This window comes from Melopsittacus undulatus, chromosome 3 (genome assembly GCF_012275295.1).
Source record: "Melopsittacus undulatus isolate bMelUnd1 chromosome 3, bMelUnd1.mat.Z, whole genome shotgun sequence".
NCBI lineage: Eukaryota > Metazoa > Chordata > Aves > Psittaciformes > Psittaculidae > Melopsittacus > Melopsittacus undulatus.
In genome coordinates this window covers 102,443,894-102,456,559 of record NC_047529.1, presented here as the reverse complement: position 1 = coordinate 102,456,559, position 12,666 = coordinate 102,443,894, and positions in this window count along the sequence as shown.

Sequence of the window (12,666 nt, the reverse complement as noted above, 5' to 3'; positions counted from 1 at the left end):
TCTCATAGGAGCCTTCCAGTATCTGAAGGGGGCCTATAAGGATGCTGGTGAGGGACTATTCATTAGGGACTGTAGTGATAGGATAAGGGGAAACAGGTTGAAACTTAAACAGCAGAGGTTTAGATTGGATATAAAGAGGAAGTTCTTTACTGTGAGGGTGGTGAGGCACTGGAATGGGTTGCCCAGGGAAGCTGTGATTGTTCCATACCTGGTGGTGTTGAAGGCCAGGTCAGACAGAGCTTTGGGTGATATGGTTTAGTGTGAGGTGTCCCTGCCCATGGCAGGGGTGTTGGAACTGGATTATCTTAAGGTCCTTTCCAACCCTAACTATTCTATGATTCTGTGACTCTATGTTTTGACCATACGTGTCTTAATCCTATTGGGAATTATCCAACTCAGAGTTTGGGCCTGATGGAATGAGGGTGGAATGAAGATGAAGCTAATAACATTCTCTTTTCATTAGCTGGAAAATCTGGCTAAGAAGAAAAACGAGGTGATGCAAACTGCATAGCCTCTGTTAAATTTGCTGCATAGAAACACATTGTTTTTCAAGCCTTAGGAAAATAACTTGCTGTAAAACAGTTACATCTGGGATTCACTTTGCAAAAGATGCCAGTCTAGTCCATTGGGTTTTGTTAACCCTTGGTGTTTCAGGTTCAATTCAGTTCAGTTACTACTGGAAGAGAGCATGAAACTGGTGCTTGATCTAAAACCAGTTATTAATGAACACATATGTAGCCCTTGTATATTCTGCTCAATTTTTTAGTTTACAAACACTAACAGATTTCTGTGCTGGCTGTGTGTTGGCATGTATATATTTATGCACGTACTCTTGTACGTATGTATGTATTCTTAAATCTATTGTCATTTACAAAAGTTCATGTTTGAGGTTGAATACAGCCTGTTTTATGCTGTGTCTATTCTAATACACCAATAAATCCAAACTGATATGAGTGAAAACCTACAGAAAAATCTGTTTTCTGAATATAATCAAAGTGCTCCTCAGAGTGCTTACGTCACCTTCCTGCCAGAAAGTCAGTTGAGATGGAAAGTACAATAAAATCTGTGCCGTACACACGATTCCCCTGTGTAGTCTGAACTCTGAATTAAGCCTTGCAGTGAAAATGGTGAAATACTGAGGTACACTTTATAAAGCATTTAGTGTAACAGGACATGCTTGAGAGGCACCTGTGTTATTAAACACCAGTAACCTTTGGGAAGGTATTTCTGCTCACAATTATCGCAAACTTTATTCCCATGGTTGCTAAATGATGATTTTCCTTGCTTCTCCCCAGGTAATGCAGACTTGCTAAACATCTTCAGCAATGGGATGTCTCAACAAAGATGCTGTGCATTACTGGGGTTCCCACTCATTGCAGTAAGGGTTTGATCCAGAGAAGCCAGTGATTTTCTGATGAAATTAGCTTACTTTGGAAATGATCCCTTGCAGAAGCCACTATATTTCACTTCAAGCGCATAAGTTTTTTGCCAAATCCAGCATATGGCCCAGGGGTCAGAAATGGAAGAAGTCATAGTAGAAATAAGGGGAAAGTGATTAGGGATGGAGAGGTTAAAACCAGAAAGACACCTCTTAGCTTTCATGGTATCTCATGGCACCTGGCTCAGTACATAACCCACTTGACTCTGCTGTTTTGAAGGAAAGGATGTTATTCCTCTTAATAGTCCTGAGCACCAGGGCAAGCCTTTGAGATACCTGTGTCTCAAGGCAGAGCGTCCTAGACCTCTGCAAGTTATCTCTAAGCTCTAGAGACTGAGCTTTAAAAAAAAATGCTCATCTCTACTATCATTATTACACTGTGTGCTGGAAAAGCTGAACTGTAGAAAATTCCAATCTCCAGGAAGTTAAATGTAATAATGAATGTGGCATAAAAATGCAGACAGACTGGAAAAAAGAGGGACTCACCTGGTCTTCTTAGAAGCTGCACAATATATTTTCCATCTGTATTAATATGGTAAATACGCAGAATCTTATTCATCACTTGAGCCTACATATTAAGTTAAGAGAAACATATATCTAGCTCTGTTTCAGGTACCATTTGATAGATTCTGCTACTATGTATCCTGTTATAAAATCAGTGTAAAATACACTTATGATGTGCTAAAACTTTTCTAGTCTTTCCAAACATAACCTCAGAGAAAATCAAACATTTCACCTCAGAGAAAATAAGTGTGCTAAACTATCCCCCTAAAAAGAAGGTAGAAAGCCAAAAATGTTTAATTTCTGTTTTCCTAATCCTAAACCATTTTCACATTAAGGCAGCTGATCTGCCTGCCACTCTCAGTCTCACTTCCGAATTCCATCCAAAAGATTCTCAAGATCAGTGTGAGTCAGTGGATAATTTAGTTCTGTATCGATTCAGAGGTGACCCTTCCCTCAAAACCTAAGCGCCATTTTGACATAGTCACTGTGACCCTCTACATATAGCCTAAGAGCCACATTTATGTCTGCAATAATGCATGTTTCAATAGAAACTGTTAAATGCCTTTTTTTTTGCAACCAATTAGAAACATTTGCTACTAGAAATATCCATTCCATTGCAGAAGTCTAGTTCAGCATGAATATCAAGTGTCTTGTTCTATGATCTTGAGTCAAATGGGAATTACAGATCTGCCAGATGTTTGGTATCTCAGCAGGAGATGCAGGGAGTTCTCCTCTCTGCTAAGGAGTGAAATAGGCAACAGTGGAATTTCAGGCATTTGGCAGTGTGTTCTGTATGACACAATTCTAATTGAGATAAACAAGTACACACCAATAACATCTCTTTGCCAGGTCAACTTCCAAAGACACTTGTGAGAAAAAATCCCAGTCACTGAAACATTACAGGCTAATGCTTACCTCTGAACAGATGTTTGGTTTGCACTCATTTCAATAGGACTTAAGAAAAGGATTTTCTAGTTGCAGATTGGCATAAAGAAGTGGTTTTGTATCTTTTTGAGTCAGGGCCAAGAGTGGAATAAATAAATAACTATTTAAAAAATCCCTTGCAATGTATAACACACTCCCCATCCTACTCATGACTTGTTTACACATGTAGAAATACTGTCCAAATACTCATATTGCAAACTGGCTGTCTACTCTAACACAGGTCAAAATGTCCTGTTAAAAAGGAAGAATATTGTTTGGATACACTGCAAGTTTCCAAGGCTCATGTTACTGTGGAGGAGGTACAATGCATGGGAATTTTTTGCTATATTGCTTTTAATGAGTCCTGTAAGCAACTGTTTCACAATCCAGTCTGAATGGCTAGAACAATTAAATGACTACAGATGTGTTAAATGATGCAGGAAAACCATGAGGCACTTCCAAGTGAGTAGGCGGAGGGTGTGAGGAGACCATATCCTGTAATATATGAATCTCAGATTCTTTGGCATTCAGCTTATTTTTATGGAAATGTCCCGGTAAGCCTGGAACAATCCAATAGTTTTAAAAGTATTTCAAATGAACAGCATAAAAGCGCTGTTGAGAATAATCTTTTTAGGCTGTGGTGATTTTGAACTAGCCTGGGAACAGTATAGTAAAGAACACACAAGAACTGAAAGGATCAAATTATAATTGCATTTGCAAACTGTAGGTGAGAAACAATTTTATAAACATAATAGAGTCCATTAGTGCAAAAAAAGACATATAGGAAACAGCGCTGGTTGCTTTTATCTTCTTTAGCTAACTGTCAGCTTGGATCTCTGCCAGGGAAAGAGCTTGCAGCAATAATAGGGTTGCTCTTTAGTTATGCCACCTTCAAATGGGCCTCTGTGGAGACTTGTCCTTCAAATCATTGCAGAAAAGCCATGTTTGTCATTTTGTCTTCTGAGTCTTTTAGTAAGTGATTATGCAAGGACCACTTTCAGCCTGTTTCTCTCCCATATATACTTGAAGGAATGCACATTTTGTACTTGTGATTGTGTGGTCCAATCAAAGTCCTAATTTGGACTGAACCACCTTTCTTTTTTTTCTCAGCAGTGGAAATCAGGAGGTAGGTTCCTTCTCACAATGAGGCCCCACATGAAACTGTGTGCCAACTCCACCTGACTGCCAACTCCACCTGACTGCCAAGCCAAACACTGCTAGATATGGTAATGACTCCATGTGTCAGCAGAAAAGGAAAGGGGTGGATGGGCAGGGAGATAACAAATCTCCCTGCAGGAAGCATTTTGAATCATGGACCCTTTTGAGGGACACATATCTCTGCCTAGTGCTGTTTTTTTTTCCTCCTGCAATATAAAAATGGATCAAGGCTGCAAAATCACAGGCAGCTTACTCTTCTCTAAGGCTGTCTGGGTCTTTCACAAAAGAAAAAAAATTAGTAGTCATTGTTTAAAAAAACAACCAAACAACCAACCCAAACCCCAAATTTCAATAGCTGGAAATAAACTAAAGTTAGTTTGAAATTAACTCTCAGGTACTACTGAAGGCTTAGAGAAAACAGAGAAGATCAAATGTGAAAAGTTTATCTTAAGTAAGCATGTTTCCCAGCAGCCTGAAAAATGAAGGTCTCTGGATCTGCTGGTCCACAGTGCTGCAGCTCATTAAGCTATACCACTGTGAGAGGAGAAGTTATATGCCTGATCTTCTGAGCTTTTGTGCATTAGCACTGGACCTCTAAAGAGAACAAATATCTTGCCAAAAATACTTGGAGACCACTAGTGCCTCAAGAATAATCTTCTGCTACTTCAAATACTTTCTTTTCAGTAAGTTCTCTACTCCCATTTTTGAGAATGTAGATATTCTAAAATTCAAAATGGACAGTAAAAGCTTTTATATTAAACTCTCTAACAAAATAGGCACATGTAACCTGGAAGTTAAGTGACATACAGCAAATCTGTGTGATTTATTTCACACTCTGCGAAAGAAATATTCTGCTTAGAAAAGTGTTCCATAAAATTATGTTGTACACAATTGTCCTCAGAAACTAATGACTGTAGTGTCTTGTGAGCATATAATGGGAAAAGTCACCAAGTGATAGAAGGAACCCCATTCTATTTAGCCTTGTAGTCATCAAGGTAATATCACTATTCATAGAGATCAAACAACAGGAAGAATTCCTGCCATGGCTTGTCTGGGATTGTAAAGCAGTCTCTGGAAAATTTCTTCTGCTATCCAGATGGAGGAAAGGGTCCTTTCCCTCTTCCTGTGTCTTACTGGAGAACCTGAACCTACAGGGAAATTGCGGCAAATTCTGTAATAAAACTGCCAAAAGAGTCATTCTCATCACTAAGTGAAAGATCACATGTAAAATGCAGGACAAATTATGGCACTACAACAGATAGAACCACATAGCCAAGATCAAGAACACCCCAGTTACCATAGCATTACTTTATAAACAAACACATACAGTAGAAATCAAATTGTTCAAGTTTTACGTAATCATTTCCATGACACTGACAGTAGCTAATAAAGACTAGATTCCCAATAGAATGACCCATTACACAGTCTATTTTCTGACTTAGAAACTTGTCAGGCAAACGAGACCTAAACTCTGACTTCATCTTTTCTTCCACCTTTTGAGAACTGGGGCTTTATCTGGATCTATTTTCCAGTTCAGAGAAACTAATGTAGCAGACAGTCTTCAAAAGCAAACTAGGTTTTGAGTATTTTATAACACAAAGGGTAAGATAGCACATATTTTCAGCAGATAATTATTACTATTATAAAATACAGAACTATATAAACGTTTTTCCTTATTATCCACCTGTCTTTGGTGGAATATAATGAATTAGTTGAGAGTACTTTACTTTAAAACATTAGTAAATAATTAATTTTTATTTGCTCCACTATAAATGTAATTGAGGACATTATAATATAAAGAGATGTATTAAAAGAAACACTGTACATAAACAGTAGCAGAATCAACTTTAGACTTGTGATATTTTAGGTGGAAATTCTTCTTCATTCTAGTAAGCCTCTTAATCTATGTATTTATTACACCACTATCTTAAACACAGCCACATATCTTCTTTCCAGCCTCACTCAATTCAGCGGAAATATTTCCCTCACCTACAAAGAACTAGGGAAAGATGGAAATGAGTGAAATGTGCAGCAGAAAGGTTTCCAGGTACAACCCTCTGCTATTAAATGCTTTCAGATAACACCTCCTTGGCTTACCAGTACACCCAACAACCTACATATGCATTGACAAGCTGTAATGCTTTACATTCAAAAAGACCCCAAAACACTTCACAAATTTAGAGTTAGTCTTGGTGTACTTCATACGTATGATTATTCCATGGACTATTCCTGTCTTTATAGAAATAAATGAAAAATATATGAGCTGTGTATACATTTTTGACTCACAGAAGAAGCCTTATCTTCTCTGAAAAACACCAGGGAATGCAGAAGCCCTGTTCAGCTGCTTTGAATAGCATTACTTCTACTTTATTTGAACTGTATTTTCAATAGAACATCTCTAATTTTTTTACACCTTCCCTATGGGATAATTAAAAAAAAAAGAGTCAGAAAATGAAAAGAAACTTCCACAGATCACCAAGCAGGCCAGAAGCTTGTTCAACCTCATTGAGAAGGCAAAGATGAGCTTTATTACCAGGATCTCATTTTTGACTGAGCCTTCAGGCCTGGCCAAGCCTGGTCCAGCCTGTGTGGAGAGGATGCCCTTGGGTCTGCCTGTAGCAAGGATCCTCTCCCCACAGGAGAGGGATCTGGGAGGCATCTCAGGATTGCATGGGGTGCAAAAGGTGCTTGCAACCCTGTATATGGATATGGTGCAAATTTGTTGAGTCTCCCCTTGAGAGAAAGGAAAGGTACTTTAACATTTATATTACCCATGGCTGCTACATTGTGAGTTGTGTGTGTGACAAAATGGCTCAATTCTCAGTATCTATTCCCTTCTTTCATTCCCTTCCAGGCTACCACGTACTGTATTATTGCCTATTGACAGCACCTGTTACTACAGCTAATTCCTACCACTCATCTGAGCTATCAGCTGAAAAGAGACTGCCAGTTTTGCCCTTCAGAGAGCCCATTAAGCCACTACTGCAAGGCGTCATATGGCTCTTTTCTACATTTCAAGACTACCAAAACCTTTTATAAGGAAATTTCATGAGGAAAATATTGAGTAAACTTCAAGCAAAAATCAAATGCTTTCTTAAAGTTTTCAGCAACCATGAGAAGCAAGGCCTACAATTCCATGAATGAAAGTGATATTTCTTTTGTGCAGTGAATCTACTCATAGGGTTTCCCTGTTGGTTCAGAAAATAACTGGCTCCAAGTTAAACTAAACAGAAATTATGACATTGAAGGAGGTCATATAATACTAAGCATTTGAATGGGAAATGAGAATGTGAATTTTAATGAAAGAACGGAGGAAAGAGTGTGGAATGAAAAAGAAAAGCCCTTTTTAGTTGAAAATATCTTCAAAGAAGGATTCCAATCTGCTTCCCTATGAAGAGAACAGCACACTTGGATTAAGGCTATAGAGCAGATGTATGACACAAAAATGTTTCTGAAAGCGTAACACAGAACTCATAAGAGATATTTTGCTTTGTAGGAAAAACGCCTAGACTTTACATTGGAAAAGAAAGATCAGCATATGTCCATGTCGTTGACAGATTTTCTGTCTTGCAAGTCAGCTTTCCAGAGATGATCTTAGATTTGTATAGTGTCTAAAAATACACAAATATACAATCTAATACGTATGTTTGTTCATTTCCTACATGTCTTCATCGGTCAGCCAGCTTGACATCAGAGGAAACTTTTGATTCTTTTTCCTCCTTAACCGCAAGGTCTTCATGGATCTGTAATTAAAAATGTATTTTCCTGGCTATGCTATACAAAATATGCAAAGTATTTGACCAGATGCTGAACACTGGCTATTTTCATCAAAGACATGGAGAGCTTTCAGTATCTAAATACGGCAGTATTGAGTCTTTGGGGAGTTAAAGTACCCATGCAATAATTTATACAGGAGAAGGGTTATATGTCTAGTTCCTTCTAGAATCATAGAATTATAGAATAGTTAGGATTGGAAAGGACCTTAATATCATCTAGTTCCAACACCCCTGCCATGGGCAGGGACACCTCACACTAAACCATATCACCCAAGGCTTCATCCAACCTGGTCTTGAATACTGCCAGGGATGGAGCATTAACCACCTCCCTGGGCAACCCACTCCAGTACCTCACCACCCTAACAGGAAAGAATTTCTTCCTAAGATCCAGTCTAAACGTCCGCTGTTTAAGTTTCAACCCATTACCCCTTGTCCTATCACTACAGTCCCTAATCAATAGTCCCTCACCAGCATCTCTATATGCTCCCTTCAAATACTGGAAGGCTGCTATTGAGGTCTCCACACAGCCTTCTCTTCTCCACTCTGAACAGCTCCACCTTCCTCAGCCTGTCTTCATATGGGAGGTGCTCCAGTCCCCTGATCATCCTTGTGGCCCTCCTCTAGACTTGTTCCAACAAACAGTTCCATGTCCTTTTTATGTTGAGGACACCAGAACTGCACACAATACTCCAAGTAAGGACTCACGAGAGCAGAGTAGAGGGGCAGGATCACTTCCTTCGACCTGCTGGTCACGCTCCTTTTGATGCAGCCCAGGATACGGCTGGCTTTTTGGGCTGCAAGAGCACACTGCCAGCTCATGTTCATTTTCTCATCAACCAACACCTCCAAGTCCTTCTCCACAAGGCTGCACTGAATTTCCTTTTTGCCCAACCTGTAGCTGTGCCTGGGATTGATCCGACCCAGGTGTAGGATCTTGTACTTGGCATGGTTAAACTTCATGAAGTTGGCATCAGCCCACCTCACAGGCGTGACAAGGTCCCTCTCAATGGCATTCCTCTTCTCCAGCGTATCAACAGAATAACACAGCTTGGTGTCATCGGCAAACTTGCTGAGGGCACACTCAATTCCACTGTCCATGTCACTGACAAAGATGTTAAACAAGACCGGTCCCAACACCAATCCCTGAGGGACACCACTCGTTACTGGTTTCCACCTGGACATTGAGACATTGACCACAACTCTGTGTGCAGCTGTCCAGGCAGTTCTTTATCCACCGAGAGGTCTACCTATCAAATTGACATCTCTCCAATTTAGAGACAAGGATGCTGTGTGGAACAGTGTCAAACGCTTTGCACAAGTCCAGGTAGATGACATCAACTGCTCCACCTGTGTCCATCATTTTTGTAGCCCCATCATAGAAGGCCACCAAATTGGTCAGGCAGGATTTCCCCCTAAGTGAAGCCATGCTGGCTGTCACCAAGAACCTTGCTGTTTTTCATGTGCCCTAGCATGCCTTCCAGGAGAATCTGCTCCCAGATTTTGCCAGGCACAGAGGTGATACTGACTGGTCTGTAATTCCCCGGGTCATCCATTTTCCCCTTCTTGAAAATGGGGGTTATATTTCCCTCTATCCATTTGTCGGGAACTTCACTTGACTGCCATGATTTTTCAAATATGATGGCCAGTGACTTAGCAACTTCATTCGCCAGCTCCTTCACGACCCGCGGATGGATTTCATCAGGTCAGACATTTGAGAAGAATTGGTTTGGGTTTTGTTTTACTCAATGCTTTATTCTGGATCATTGCTTGAAGAAGACACTGATTTATTGCATTCAATCTGACCGAGGTATGTGTTTCAGAGAATGGTTGGTAACTTTTTCAGTTTTATGCCTGGATGCATAAGCTATACACAATTTCAGGCAGATTTCAGTGTAAAATTTCCCTCCCTGTGCCATGAACCGGTAATGTATAGAAGTAAAAACTCTCCAAAATGTCTATCAAGCCCCCAGGATTTTAAAAAGTCCAATATTTTCTAATGTAAAAGTTTGAATATTTTTCTACGAAAAATCAGGGGAAAATAACTATGTCTTTAACAATACTCTCAGTGTAAGAAGGTTTTTTTATACTCAATACATCAACAATTTAGTGTTCACCTTAATTTTTTACTTTCATAATGCAATGAGAAGATTTCAGTGAAGAGTTGATAACTGCCATCAGTACACAAATGCTACTTGAAAAAACACTCAAAGACAGCAGCATCTTTTAAAATGTGCTTCAAAATAACTGGACCATTGTGGGCTTGAGCTCAGCATATCTGATACACTTATAGGCTCAATTAGAGCTACACAACTTAATCTTAGAGACTGATTTTTTTGCTGTTTCCCTTCTTGTGTGCTTTTGCAACCTGAAACATCAAAATATTTGGTCCAGTCCTGTGCTAGTTCCTCAGGCAAAAATTTTGTTGACTTAGACTTTTCTGGAGAAAGGAAGTTAGGGCTGTTCCCATGACACAGTGCATATGTTTGTCTCAAGGGTAGGGAACATGGTTGTTAAAACTCTTTCTTGTTCTTATAAACACGAACTGGAAAGTAAATTTTTCTAATATAATTCTATGAACTAAAAGTATATGAAGATTATTTCTGAATGAAAGGATGGAGAAAATCAACTTCAGCACTGTGAAAGATACAAAGAAGTTCAAGGTAATAAAGAAAATATTACTGTCACAACCATGCCTGAGAGAGAAGTCTGAGGTTGGACAGAGTTCTTTTTAGAATAAAACCCCAGCAATTAAATCCTTCAGAGATTAGAAGCGGTATTCAGAGCCTTCCACATTAAGGTCACCAGCTCAAATCCACTGTAGGTCACTTACCAAGTGGTCATTACCAAGTCAGGGTTGGTCAATGATCTGATGATCTCATGGACAGGAACCCACGCCACCAAAAACCTCTGCCACAATTGGCACCTTAACTGAATATTTCACTAAAGAAACCAAGGGCTAAGTTGAGCACAGAGAGAGAACAATCCTTTCACCGTAAGAGGTGATGCCTCAAAAAGCAAGTTAATAAGATTCACGGTAAGTTTGTCTTAGCTCAAACTTACTGTTCACATTTGTAACCAATAAACAAGACATAGAATATCTGGGTTAGATTCCTTCTGACCTGTTTTAGTGTTGTGATGCCCAAATAAATGCTAAATAAGCAAATTATTCCTGACTCTTTTGTCAGGGTAGCCATTTCTGTATTACTTCAAGAGAAGACCACATAATTATCCCCATATGGAACCCATTTCTTCCTCTCTTCAAATGATAACTTTAGATGTCGATTTCATTGCCAGGAAGAATATTCAGTTCACAATTAGATGAAAACTGGGGTTTTAATAATACTTGACTTCTCAACACAGAAGCATGCTCTGAACATTCATAAAGCTTTGTGTGCAAAGCAAGAGAAATGAAAATAGCAGGACTTCACACAGTTATGATTCTGAGGCTATGAAATGCACTGCTGAATTCACTCCTCCTCACAGCTTTCTTTTAAGCACCAGCTTAGTTTGGTATTTCACTGTACATTTGTGAAGATACAGACTTGAAAGTATACATTCCTAACTAACTTTTCAGACTCTGGAAAGCTTGTAATGAGAGGGACATATATCTCTGATCACCTTATACACACTTCATATCCCATAACTGTACAGCCCAAGAAATACAACATTTTTCTCAAAATTTATAGAAAACTATATATTCTTACAGAAGCTAGAATCTCAATAATTGTTTCTGTGTCACACAAACAGGGCCTTGTTAGCTTGTAAAAATACAATGCTGATTCGTACCAAGTATCTAGCTAATCAAATATTCTGTGGTCATAACTGGACACATAAAGCATAGTAGAGAAAGGATAGAAGCTATTTCCTCTCTTCATACTCTTTCACCCTGCAGCTGATTTCAACTCAGGAGATTTTCTGAACCTGTGATTTAATCAATTTGGGAACTCTGGGGGCCCTCTGTTTCAAATACTTGTCCAGTGTTCCCTTGAACCTGTGTACTTTTCTTATGTTTGCAGTTTTTTATGATGGGACAACCACTCCTTCAAGTGTATTACCTACTTCTGATTTGAACTAGGTTCCTACCAGCTTCCTTTGTTGGCTTTCAGTTTTCATGCTGGAGAAAACTCTGCTCAGTTTTGATAACTACCAAATGCCATTCATGATTTTGTAGACCTCTTTTGTATCATTCCTGAGGCCAGAGGAGCCGTAGCCTTCTCTATAATTTTTCCTATGCAAGTTGCTCTGTACCTCTGGTTGTCCCTGTTTCTCTCATCTGTGCCTTCTTAGGTTCTCAAATAATCTTTTTTCACATAGAGATAGAACTGCACACATCATTCAGGTTGTGAATGAACTGTTCATAATGGTATTTTCTACTTTTTTTTTCATTCCGAAAGAAGCTTAACATTGTGTTTGCTTGCTGAACTGCTACTCAGCACTGAGCTGATATTTTGATGTCTATATCACAGCATCAAGATCTCACTCCTCAGCAGTTGTAGTGAGTTTAGAGCCCACTACTGTATCTGTGAAAAGTGAATTTTATTGTGGATTATGCTACCTCACTCAAGGCAGTAAGGCAAGAAACTACAGCTTTTATTCCAGTTTAAACACATGGAAAAATGAAAGATTAAACTGCAATTTAAAACTGGGTTGCTAACAAAATAAAACCAGTAACAAGAAAGCTGGAAAGATATACTTCTGAGGCTGACTGCAAGCCTTTATTCTGCCTGTCAGCAGCAATTCTGATGCACTGATGACTCTGAGCTTGGCATATGGGAAACATAAATGCTGCACTGGGAATTTAATACCTCTGGAAAAAATAATTCCAGACTTATACATCCAAGAACATTTTTGGTTATGCATGAACAG